The 12,947-nt window shown below is 40.6% G+C and overlaps 1 long non-coding RNA gene across 19 annotated transcripts in view; it reads left to right on the plus strand.

Annotated features, from left to right (window-relative positions):
- LOC147796482 (uncharacterized) overlaps nucleotides 1-12,947 on the plus strand; it is a 48,636-nt gene that overhangs the window by 5,376 nt on the left and 30,313 nt on the right. For 8 of the 19 annotated variants that reach the window (XR_015428044.1, XR_015428046.1, XR_015428048.1 and 5 more), the window contains exons 2-3: nucleotides 6,306-6,405; nucleotides 7,352-8,826. This is a non-coding gene — a long non-coding RNA (uncharacterized LOC147796482). The other 11 variants (XR_015428047.1, XR_015428058.1, XR_015428052.1 and 8 more) reach the window with 9 other exon arrangements.

Genomic DNA, 12,947 nt, shown 5'->3' on the forward strand with positions numbered 1-12,947 from the left:
CTTCACTGAAACAATAGGCGACGTGTCTCCACAAAGTAGTAAACCTCTCCATTTATACATCATGAGCAAAGGCGCCTTTTTTTTCTCAGGCCCTGTAAATGAAAAAAAATTGTGTTGCGCTTTTTTACAAAATTGTTTTAACTTCCGCATACCGCGTACGCCCTTTTGGTTCCCACCTTTACGGCGGTAACACCGTGCAAACAATTTTCTTTTATCAGTACTGGTATGTAGTTCTGAAAAAAAGAGGTTCTGTTACGGCCCATAATATATGGAACGCCAAATGTACCAATTTATGATGTTACTTAATAAATATTGCTTGATGATGCCAATCCGTTATGTGAAGTTCATCATTCACTATGTGAAATTCTCTATCTATTGTGTGAAGTTCTCTATCCATTATGTGATGCTGTCAGCCCATGATGTGAGTTGTCAATCTGTTATGTGAAGTTCTCGATCCATGTTGTAATGTTGTCAATCTTTGATATCAAGATGAAGTGGCTACTAAGCAATTGGTTTTGTGTATAGATATATAACGATACAATTCGTATTTCAATTATCATAAAGATGAAGAAGGTAATTTTAAGTACAGGTTTTGCCCTTACACTGACAGACTGTATACCGAGTGCTTATCCATTTTACTCGGGCTGGCCAGCTCAGTGGTTGAGTGGTTAAGGCGTCTCCACTAGTAGTAAGCAGGAGGTTGTGGGTTCGAGTCCCACCCAAGAAAGCTTGTGACTTTTTTTCACAATCTCTCGGACAAGCATTGGGTGTACATTGTTAGTTCATATACAAGCGCAAACCCCGTATTGAAAATTAACATCTCCCCAATGCAAAGTACATTGCGTAAATCTTAATGATGAAGAAACGGTATCCATCTTGCTAGGCGATCAACAGCTCCAAGAATGAAAATAATAGGAACATCTTTAATCAGGCCAGGTCGACATCACATTATGGCTTGACAGCATCACGTATTGGATCAAGAATTTCACAAAGTAGATTGAGAACTTCGCATTACAGATTGTCATCACATAATGGATTGAGAACTTGATATTTATTATGAATTGAAATTAACAGCTCAAGAACCGTTTACGTAATTTGAAAACATCACATAATGACTGACCACATAATCAAACAATATTTATTCAGTAGCATCATAAATCATACGTTTCATAATCATCATACATTTGACGTGCCATATGCTGTAATATTTTACTTGAAAATGTTTTACTATCGTTTATATATTATGTGCACTGACAATTCCGAAAAAAATGCATGCAGGATAATTGGTTTTAAAAATTCTTAAAAACGCAGTATTTAAGGTAATACTTGAGCTCATATTTCTAACACCCTAATGTGTCAGACGGAAAAGCAATTGTGTGAGTTATAATACCCGAGAAGATAAGTCTAAACAACTGCCAGAATTCAATACTTCATGTCAGTTGGAGTATATTATCCCCCCGCTAAAATGTTAGCAACTCATCCACACCAACCAATGCTTTCCTTAATTGGTTGCCAAATTGGTTGGCGTTCCTTTTTTACTGTTCCCCCTGCTCTTTCCCCTTCCCCACAGGAATGTTTGTGGACGTAGGTACCACCAGCTAAATCTTTGCAACAACTGGGAAGCGGGTATTTCCAAGATACATGTTCATATGCACTCATCATTATCACTAGTATTATTGGTTTATCAAACATTTATTTAAACTTTACCGCAGCCAAGTTAGTTGATTAGTTGGTCCACAATGCCAACCATTTAATGAGTACCAGTAAATGATACGAAGTGAAAAAAATACGCTGAGCTGGTTTGAACCTGGGCCAACCATTTACGTGCGGTAACACCACCAACCCATTTTAACCAAGACGGACAGGACACAGGCTACGCTCCACTACAGTAGATGCGATTATTCCATATAAATTGCAAGCACAAAACGAGTATGTTTTCTATTTCATAGAATTTACAGAAGAAGAACTTGTTCGGTGTATATTGTCTCCTATTTCAGGATTATTTTTATGGCCCTATAAAACGATGAGTATATTGACTATGGCGCGCCCTATCTTTTTACACTTACGTCTTTGTGTGAAGGAGTACGCTGCCACTATGAGGTAATCATTTACTCCAGTCAAAAATGTACATTCCTACATAACTATGCCGGCTGTTGAGTACTAGTTTTGCATATGAAGAGCTGCTAAATCGTTATCGAGAATTTTTGCCAGGCAACCGACGGTTTAGATATTTGCTTCCCTAACCTGTTTTCTTCGCATGAGAGCACTATAGTATTTACTTATATGCTTACGCTGTAAAATATTGCACTTTTCCTATAAACAACTCGTGACTAGCACCGGCCTGCACCAGCAATCACTCGCAAACAAAAAAGGGACTTCCCCTTGCTACAAGTCGAGAGTTGCCCGACCTGAACTCGTGACCTCTACTTAAAGCGTGGCTCTGTTCAAAGCAAAACACGCTATGTTTACAACCGCCTTAAATAAATGACCTATACATAAAAATAACAATATATAAAAAAACATGTCAAATCAAGTCGTTAGAAAAAATGATAAAAATTTTCAAAACCTAATTATAAATAGAGACATGAGCAACTCACAACACCGACCTTTACTAACGGCCTTTAATCGATTTAGGAAGGCGTTTTTAGAAGATTTTGTCAAGCGGAATGATATCACATTACCGGCACCAAAAACAACCAAAACCCGTAGATCTCATACAAAACCCGAGCTTATTGAAGCCATACGGGCAGATCAAAAACAATTTAGGTATCTCCCGCGTCAGTCATATCGGCAGCTGTTAAAAACGGTTCAAAAATATAATATTCCTTTCGCAAACAAAGAGAAATACGTCAAACAGGACTTCATTGAAGCGATTAAAGCTTACACTCAGCCCGAGGAAATTGCGGAAGTCGACATTAGAAACGTCAGGCGCTTTCAGGGGAATTTTCGCAATTGGGAATTGATACCCCGTTTCTTTGAATATGACCTCGTGCACTTTTTTGATTTTTACAAACTTTCATCGAGAAAAAAGCTTGGGAAGAACTAAAAGAAATTGGTTCGTACAAATTGCAAACAAATATCAAAATTCAGTTTAGATTGGAAAAACCCGAGAAAACTGAATTTGGCGTATTCCCCTTTCCGAGCGACAACGATGCAGTCGCAAATAAAGCCGACGTTAAAAACGCACTCACAGAGGGAAAAACAAATAAAAGAGGTGGAGGCTCATTCACAAAAAGGCTCGGGTTGGATCTTTGACAAAGTTGTCGCTTTCTATATCAACGTGGTTAAATATAATCCAGTGGGTTCTTCTTACATTCCGTTGCCTAAGGAACTGTTAGACAAAAAAGCAACCATAAACGTCCAAAATAAAGATCAAGAATGTATCCGATGGGCGTTGCGGGCAGCTTTAAAATTATATTCAGACAGAGTCAAAAGTCAGCTAGAAACAAATCCAAAATATAAAATAAATAAGGAACGAACATCGACTTACAGGTCAGAATCAGATGGTTTAAATTTTACAAACATAACCTTTCCAACACCCATATCTCAGATCCCACATATCGAATCACAAAATAACTTGGCGATCAATGTGTTTGGTTACACCAAAAAAGACGGTCTTTACATTCTTTACAAAAGCAAGCGTCCAGAAGAACTGATCAATTTACTTTACTTTACCCGAGATGACGAAAATCACTATTGTTGGATTAAGAACTTTTCTCGGTTGACGAGTGATATCGATCATCACGAGCATAAGAAACACTGGTGTTTTAATTGCATGTCGCATTTCCAAACGGAAGAAAAGTTAACCAGGCACAAAGAAGATTGTCAAGGCTTAAACGTTCCCACATGTACGGTCGAGTTGCCCGCCAAAGGCGAAAATATACTCAAGTTCAAAAATTACAAAAATAAACAAGACGCGCCTTTTGTCATTTACGCCGATTTTGAGTCTGTTTTAGAAAAACTACCGCTGACAGATACAAACACGGTCAAAACACAGATTCACAAGCCTTGTGGATACTCATACGCGGTCGTCAGATGCGATGGAGTTTGCACTAGCCAAAAGACGTACAGAGGTCAAGACGCGGCTGTTAATTTTGTACAGTCACTTTCTCAGGAAACAAAGAAGATCAACGAAACGTTTAAAAACAAAGCGAAGTTGATCTGGTCACCCGAGTTCCAAAAAATCTACGAAAAATGTAATAGCTGTTGGATCTGCGAAAAGTTGATAGATCGAGCGAAGCGAGCGGAAGAATTTCAATGCCAATGTGATATTCCAAATGAACCAAAAACAAAAGCTGACAAAATTGCTTTCTGTCATAAAAATGAAGCTGGGTTCAGAGAATGGATATGTATGACGTGCGAAAAGCCCATCAATAATTTTAGAAAGGTCAGAGATCATTGTCACGTGACGGGGAAGTACCGAGGCCCTGCGCACGCCAGTTGTAATCTCAAGTTAAGAATCGTGGCCAATCAAACACCCATTCCGGTTATTTTACATAATTTAGAAAAATACGACGCGCACTTGATTATGCAGGGCGCTCACAAATTTTACGGGAAATCAATTATGTTGATCGCTAAAAATACTGAAAATTACATCTCGTTCTCCTTTGGCCAACTCAGGTTTTTAGACTCATTTCATTTCATGGCGGCTTCGCTAGATCGGTTGGTTAAAAATTGTTCACCCGATGATTTTAACTTACTTTGCGAAAGGTTTCCAAATAACAGTCATTTACTCTTGGAAAAGGGAATTTACCCCTATGAGTATATAGACTCAAGATCATTTGATCAGTTCCAAGAGAGAAAACTCCCGCCTATAGACGCTTTCTATAGCTCTCTGAAGCAGGTAGGAATAACCGAGCAAGAATACGCTCGTGCAGAGACAGTATGGCAAGCCTTTGGTTGTAAAAACCTAGGCGACCACCACGACCTATACGTGGAAACGGACGTGTTGTTGCTAGCGGCTGTTTTTGAGAACTTCCGTAAAGTCTGTAAACAACACTACGGGCTTGACCCAGCCAACTATTACACGTCACCGGGCCTGTCGTGGGATGCATTGTTAAAGCATTCGGGTATACAATTGGAACTACTGACAGACATTGATAAGCACTTGTTCTTTGAAAGGGCAAAAAGAGGTGGTATTTCGAGTGTGGGTGCAAAGCAATATGCAAAGGCCAATAATCCAGAACTACCTGACTACGACCCCAATAAGCCAGGGTCACAGATCATGTATTTGGACGCAAATAATTTATACGGCTGGGCGATGAGCAAATATCTGCCTGTAGGGGAATTTACCTGGGAAACAGACTTAGAAAAATTTACGTACTATTACATCCAAGAGTTGCGACTAACTGACGACTACGGCTACATGTTTGAGATCACTGTGGATTACCCGGAGCGTCACCATGACAAACATAATGACTGTCCACTCGCACCCGAAAATATGTCGGTACCGAACGAATGGCTTTCAAGCTATCAACAAAATTTAATTAAGATGGAAAGCTTGCGGTAAGCACCATGCAATATCTCTTTTTGAGTCTGTGTGGTTCTGATAAGAACCGGAGAGGCTCAACGTTTCGGACAGTGTGCTCTGTCCGTCGTCAGGAGACTGAAGAGATGCCGACAGGGAGTGGGACTTATATGCTGGTTGGAGGTACTGGAGTGTGACGGATCCTGCTGTGTGGTCAGGTGGAACGGTGGATCCTCCTGGGTACTGATGCATGTCAGTTGGTCATGGGCTGTGGTGGGGGAAGTTTGCCTGGGTATAGGAGACCCTGGGCGGGGGGGGGGGGAGTCTTAGGGTATAGAGGACCCATCAGACCGGGAGGTGAGGAGGGGCTGCCAGATATCACTGATGGAGAAGCCGATGTCTTGAGGTACGGTGGGGTGCTTGGAGATTTCCAAGGCTTCTCTAATGCGTCTTGGGTACCACTGTTGAATGTTGGCGATGAGGTGGGCTTCTTCCCAGTTGATGGTGTGGTCTTCGGCGTGGGAATGTTTGATGATGGCTGACTTCTCATATTCCCCCTTTCTGCCATGGGCTCTGTGTTCTTTCATCCGGCCTCCCACATGTGACTGCCAGAAAATTAGCGTCTGTGGCAGGGAAGATTATGTCTTTTTCTTGTGTAATTGGGAACATATCACAGCTCAAGTCACGGTATTTACACACGGAGATTGTTAATAGGAAACACTGGGATTATGAATTCTCTCTCCCTCCAGGCAGTAAAGCGATTGAAGAGTTATTTTTTTGGAAATCCGAGTTGCCGATACTTAACAAGCGTGTATTGTCTGAATATTCTCTCCCCCAGGTTTTGGTCTATACAGATGCAAGCCAGTCAGGCTGTGGCGCGTGGACTATGGATTCCCAGAAGATGGAATTCCAACAAAACTGGTCAGTTGCAGAGAGAGGTAAAAGTTCCACATGGCGTGAGCTAAAAGGGGCATCCCTTGCTATACGAGCGTTTGCTCCAGCTTTAAGGGGCAAAGCCGTGCATTTGCGTACGGACAATACAGGAGTGGTGGCCATAGTGCACAAAGGGAGCATGGTACCTGAGCTACAAGAGCTGAGTATGGATATGTTCTATTCCTGTAGACTCAACAACATAGACTTGAAAGTCGAGTGGATCCCTCGTCGGGATAATACCGACGCAGATTATCTCAGTCGACAGGTTGACCTCGACGATTGGGGCGTGTCGCAAGTGTTTTTCAGTTTTATGGACAGAATGTGGGGCCCGCATACTGTAGACAGATTCGCAAATGAGTACAATGCCAAACTGTCAAACTTTAATTCCAAGCACTGGAGTCCGAATGCTAGTCATGTTGACGCTTTCACCACAGACTGGAGCAAAGACAATAACTGGCTTGTGCCGCCTATAGATTTAGTTTGCAAGGCCCTCCAACACCTAAAAGTATGCAAAGCCAAAGCTACCTTGGTAGTCCCTGCATGGCCTTCAGCCGTGTTTTGGCCATACATATCTTCGAGCGACAGCCCTTTTCATGGCCTGATTATTGAGGGCATTGGATTTAGCGATCCAACCAACATTTTCGTACAGGGGAAAAATGCCAACTCTGTCTTCGGCACCTCCAGAATGGTTAGTCCAGTGCTTTGTCTTAGGTTGCAAGGTTGAACGAATCGCTCGCCACTGGTCGCTCGGTCGTACCACTTGGTTTGTATTTTGCCGCTTGGCTTACGAGAGTAATAAATCCGCTTGGTGGCTCTCGTTGGGTCGGTTGACCCCATAGTGCACCCAATACATCAGAATCCATGATAGCCGCTTGGCGGGGTTCATTTCCTGAATGAAAACCTTCGGTTTATTCAGTGTACGTTTTCTTGCGACTCCTTTTTTTCTTTCAGAGGTGACGACCATGCGAAGGTGTTACAGGATGTGTTAACGGCCTCAAGAGCAGTCAGCACGACACAAAAGTACAAAAGCTGTTTCCATGATTGGCAGTCTTTGTGTGACGCACACGGCATTAAGGCTCTTCCAGCTAACGCAGAAGATATCGCAAGGTTTTTTGTCGACTTATTTAAACGTAATGTACCGTTTTCTAGAATACAAGGAATATTTTACAGCATTAAGTGGTATCATGATTGTAACCCCAAAGTAACAAGGAATCCCTGCGACTCTAAATTCCTTAAGTTAAGTTTGGAAGGTTTTAAGCGTATCACGGCCAAGCCCGTATCCAGGAAGGAGCCCGTCACAGTGGACATGTTGAACAAAATTGTTGTCAAGTTCGGATCATCAGATAATCTAATGCATGTTCGCCTCTGTACCATGTGTTTAATTTCTTTCGCCGGTTTTCTTAGGAACGACGAACTCTCTAATATCAGGGAATGCGACTTGGATATCCACTCTTCCTTTGTCCGAATATTTATTCTTAAGAGCAAGACTGATCAGTATAAAGATGGTTCCTGGGTTTACATTGCGAAGACTGGGACAGTTACATGTCCGGTTTCGATGTTGTTGAAGTACATCGAGTTAGCCAAGATCCATGAATTTTCGGAGCAATTCCTTTTTCGACCTGTTGTGTTTTCCAGATCTACCCAGACTTACAAATTGCGAAGTGGTCATATTTCTTATACTAGATGTAGAGAGATGTTTCGAGATGCGTTGCAAGAAGTCGGCGAAGACCCGGCAAGGTTCGGTCTTCATAGTTTACGCTCAGGAGGAGCCACGGCAGCCGCTTCTATGGGAGTCCCCGACAGGCTGTTCAAGAAGCACGGTCGGTGGAAGACCGACCAGTCTAAGGATGGCTATGTAAAAGAGTCCCTGAAGGATCGACTTACTGTTTCACCTAATCTCGGTTTATAAGTATTTCCATTGTAGGCCTATTCTTACGTATTCCGATTTGTCAACGTGGCCGTTGGTCTCTGGAAAACATGAAGACCCTGAGAACATTGCTACCGTGTGTACAACAGCACTTTATTTGATAGTTCTCTGTGAATAATTAAAGAATTTAATTGGCAGGAAACTTGTTGGAGTCGAAGTTTGTGAATGACTTCCCCGTTCTTTATCACTTGATAAGGCAGACCTGTAGCTGGAGCTGTCCGCCCGTAGCTCGTCGCCGAAGAACGATGATACCCAAGTTGTTGCATACCACATGTTCTTTCTCTTACAGGTTGGGGGGGGGGCAGAGTAGGCGAGGTGGCGCGATAGAAAATTATTTATTCGAGGTTGAGTTTCGAATTAGCGAATAACTTGTTTGTTTGGGGTTTTGATTGTGTGTCTGAAAAAGTACACTGACGACGAAGCGGGTGACTAACCATCGTCACTTGGATATAAAGGCGGGTAAACCTCATTGTTGGTCTTTGCACGGAATGTGAGGCAGGTAAATGTATTTAAATTTTAGTCAAATTAACATTCAACGATTATCAGTGGAACTTTAGGAACTTTTTATCCCTAGTATTATTAGTTCAAATTGCCGGATGTCTTAAGTTACTCATTCCTTTTCGTTGTACATGCACACACATGCATGTACATGTACATGTACATGATGTGCAGTGTTTCTGCCTACATAGGGCATGGACATGGTAAAGCCAACACGCATACTCGATTTGTACTGTTGTTAGTGAAAGTTTCTCAGTGTTACAGAAGTTAACAGGACCATGGTTCTAAGATATTACTCATAGTTTACTGTCATCATTGTAGGAATCAAACCCAGATGCATGACTAAGATTTTTCTTTTCAAGTGTATAAGCCCTGTCTCATGGATAGTTCGATAGACAAGAAGAGACAAGTAGAGACACGCAGACTAATTTTAACAATTCAATCCTATTCGGTGTTTAAGTTATTCCTTACTCTTTAGAGATTTGACATTCACGTTCAACGGTACAATTCAACAAGCGATCCAGCTGACTATAGCCGTCAATCGCAACCTCTCCAGTCACTGTTGTTGAATAGAGTCACAGTAAAACACATTGCCAAGACTTATGTTCCGACTGTCTTCACTGAAACAATAGGCGACGTGTCTCCACAAAGTAGTAAACCTCTCCATTTATACATCATGAGCAAAAGCGCCTTTTTTTTCTCAGGCCCTGTAAATGAAAAAAAATTGTGTTGCGCTTTTTTACAAAATTGTTTTAACTTCCGCATACCGCGTACGCCCTTTTGGTTCCCACCTTTACGGCGGTAACACCGTGCAAACAATTTTCTTTTATCAGTACTGGTATGTAGTTCTGAAAAAAAGAGGTTCTGTTACGGCCCATAATATATGGAACGCCAAATGTACCAATTTATGATGTTACTTAATAAACATTGCTTGATGATGCCAATCCGTTATGTGAAGTTCATCATTCACTATGTGAAATTCTCTATCTATTGTGTGAAGTTCTCTATCCATTATGTGATGCTGTCAGCCCATGATGTGAGTTGTCAATCTGTTATGTGAAGTTCTCGATCCATGTTGTAATGTTGTCAATCTTTGATATCAAGATGAAGTGGCTACTCAGCAATTGGTTTTGTGTATAGATATATAACGATACAATTCGTATTTCAATTATCATAAAGATGAAGAAGGTAATTTTAAGTACAGGTTTTGCCCTTACACTGACAGACTGTATACCGAGTGCTTATCCATTTTACTCGGGCTGGCCAGCTCAGTGGTTGAGTGGTTAAGGCGTCTCCACTAGTAGTAAGCAGGAGGTTGTGGGTTCGAGTCCCACCCAAGAAAGCTTGTGACTTTTTTCACAATCTCTCGGACAAGCATTGGGTGTACATTGTTAGTTCATATACAAGCGCAAACCCCGTATTGAAAATTAACATCTCCCCAATGCAAAGTACATTGCGTAAATCTTAATGATGAAGAAACGGTATCCATCTTGCTAGGCGATCAACAGCTCCAAGAATGAAAATAATAGGAACATCTTTAATCAGGCCAGGTCGACATCACATTATGGCTTGACAGCATCACGTATTGGATCAAGAATTTCACAAAGTAGATTGAGAACTTCGCATTACAGATTGTCATCACATAATGGATTGAGAACTTGATATTTATTATGAATTGAAATTAACAGCTCAAGAACCGTTTACGTAATTTGAAAACATCACATAATGAATCATACGTTTCATAATCATCATACATTTGACGTGCCATATGCTGTAATATTTTACTTGAAAATGTTTTACTATCGTTTATATATTATGTGCACTGACAATTCCGAAAAAAATGCATGCAGGATAATTGGTTTAAAAAATTCTTAAAAACACAGTATTTAAGCTAATACTTGAGCTCATATTTCTAACACCCTAATGTGTCAGACGGAAAAGCAATTGTGTGAGTTATAATACCCGAGAAGATAAGTCTAAACAACTGCCAGAATTCAATACTTCATGTCAGTTGGAGTATATTATCCCCCCGCTAAAATGTTAGCAACTCATCCACACCAACCAATGCTTTCCTTAATTGGTTGCCAAATTGGTTGGCGTTCCTTTTTTACTGTTCCCCCTGCTCTTTCCCCCTCCCCACAGGAATGTTTGTGGACGTAGGTACCACCAGCTAAATCTTTGCAACAACTGGGAAGCGGGTATTTCCAAGATACATGTTCATATGCACTCATCATTATCACTAGTATTATTGGTTTATCAAACATTTATTTAAACTTTACCGCAGCCAAGTTAGTTGATTAGTTGGTCCACAATGCCAACCATTTAATGAGTACCAGTAAATAATACGAAGTGAAAAAAATACGCTGAGCTGGTTTGAACCTGGGCCAACCATTTACGTGCGGTAACACCACCAACCCATTTTAACCAAGACGGACAGGACACAGGCTACGCTCCACTACAGTAGATGCGATTATTCCATATAGATTGCAAGCACAAAACGAGTATTTTTTCTATTTCATAGAATTTACAGAAGAAGAACTTGTTCGGTGTATACTGTCTCCTATTTCAGGATTATTTTTATGGCCCTATAAAACGATGAGTATATTGACTATGGCGCGCCCTATCTTTTTACACTTACGTCTTTGTGTGAAGGAGTACGCTGCCACTATGAGGTAATCATTTACTCCAGTCAAAAATGTACATTCCTACATAACTATGCCGGCTGTTGAGTACTAGTTTTGCATATGAAGAGCTGCTAAATCGTTATCGAGAATTTTTGCCAGGCAACCGACGGTTTAGATATTTGCTTCCCTAACCTGTTTTCTTCGCATGAGAGCACTATAGTATTTACTTATATGCTTACGCTGTAAAATATTGCACTTTTCCTATAAACAACTCGTGACTAGCACCGGCCTGCACCAGCAATCACTCGCAAACAAAAAAGGGACTTCCCCTTGCTACAAGTCGAGACTTGCCCGACCTGAACTCGTGACCTCTACTTAAAGCGTGGCTCTGTTCAAAGCAAAACACGCTATGTTTACAACCGCCTTAAATAAATGACCTATACATAATATAAAAAAATAATAACAAACATAACAATAAATAAATAACAATATATAAAAAAACATGTCAAGTCAAGTCGTTAGAAAAAATGATAAAAATTTTCAAAACCTAATTATAAATAGAGACATGAGCAACTCACAACACCGACCTCTACTAACGACCTTTAATCGATTAAAAAAGAGGTTCTGTTACGGCCCATAATATATGGAACGCCAAATGTACCAATTTATGATGTTACTTAATAAATATTGCTTGATGATGCCAATCCGTTATGTGAAGTTCATCATTCACTATGTGAAATTCTCTATCTATTGTGTGAAGTTCTCTATCCATTATGTGATGCTGTCAGCCCATGATGTGAGTTGTCAATCTGTTATGTGAAGTTCTCGATCCATGTTGTAATGTTGTCAATCTTTGATATCAAGATGAAGTGGCTACTCAGCAATTGGTTTTGTGTATAGATATATAACGATACAATTCGTATTTCAATTATCATAAAGATGAAGAAGGTAATTTTAAGTACAGGTTTTGCCCTTACACTGACAGACTGTATACCGAGTGCTTATCCATTTTACTCGGGCTGGCCAGCTCAGTGGTTGAGTGGTTAAGGCGTCTCTACTAGTAGTAAGCAGGAGGTTGTGGGTTCGAGTCCCACCCAAGAAAGCTTGTGACTTTTTTCACAATCTCTCGGACAAGCATTGGGTGTACATTGTTAGTTCATATACAAGCGCAAACCCCGTATTGAAAATTAACATCTCCCCAATGCAAAGTACATTGCGTAAATCTTAATGATGAAGAAACGGTATCCATCTTGCTAGGCGATCAACAGCTCCAAGAATGAAAATAATAGGAACATCTTTAATCAGGCCAGGTCGACATCACATTATGGCTTGACAGCATCACGTATTGGATCAAGAATTTCACAAAGTAGATTGAGAACTTCGCATTACAGATTGTCATCACATAATGGATTGAGAACTTGATATTTATTATGAATTGAAATTAACAGCTCAAGAACCGTTTACGTAATTTGAAAACATCACATAATGACTGACCACA

The sequence above is a fragment of the Acanthaster planci genome, linkage group LG16 (assembly GCF_054643075.1).
Source record: "Acanthaster planci isolate LZ-2023a linkage group LG16, COTS_SCS, whole genome shotgun sequence".
Classification (NCBI taxonomy): domain Eukaryota; kingdom Metazoa; phylum Echinodermata; class Asteroidea; order Valvatida; family Acanthasteridae; genus Acanthaster; species Acanthaster planci.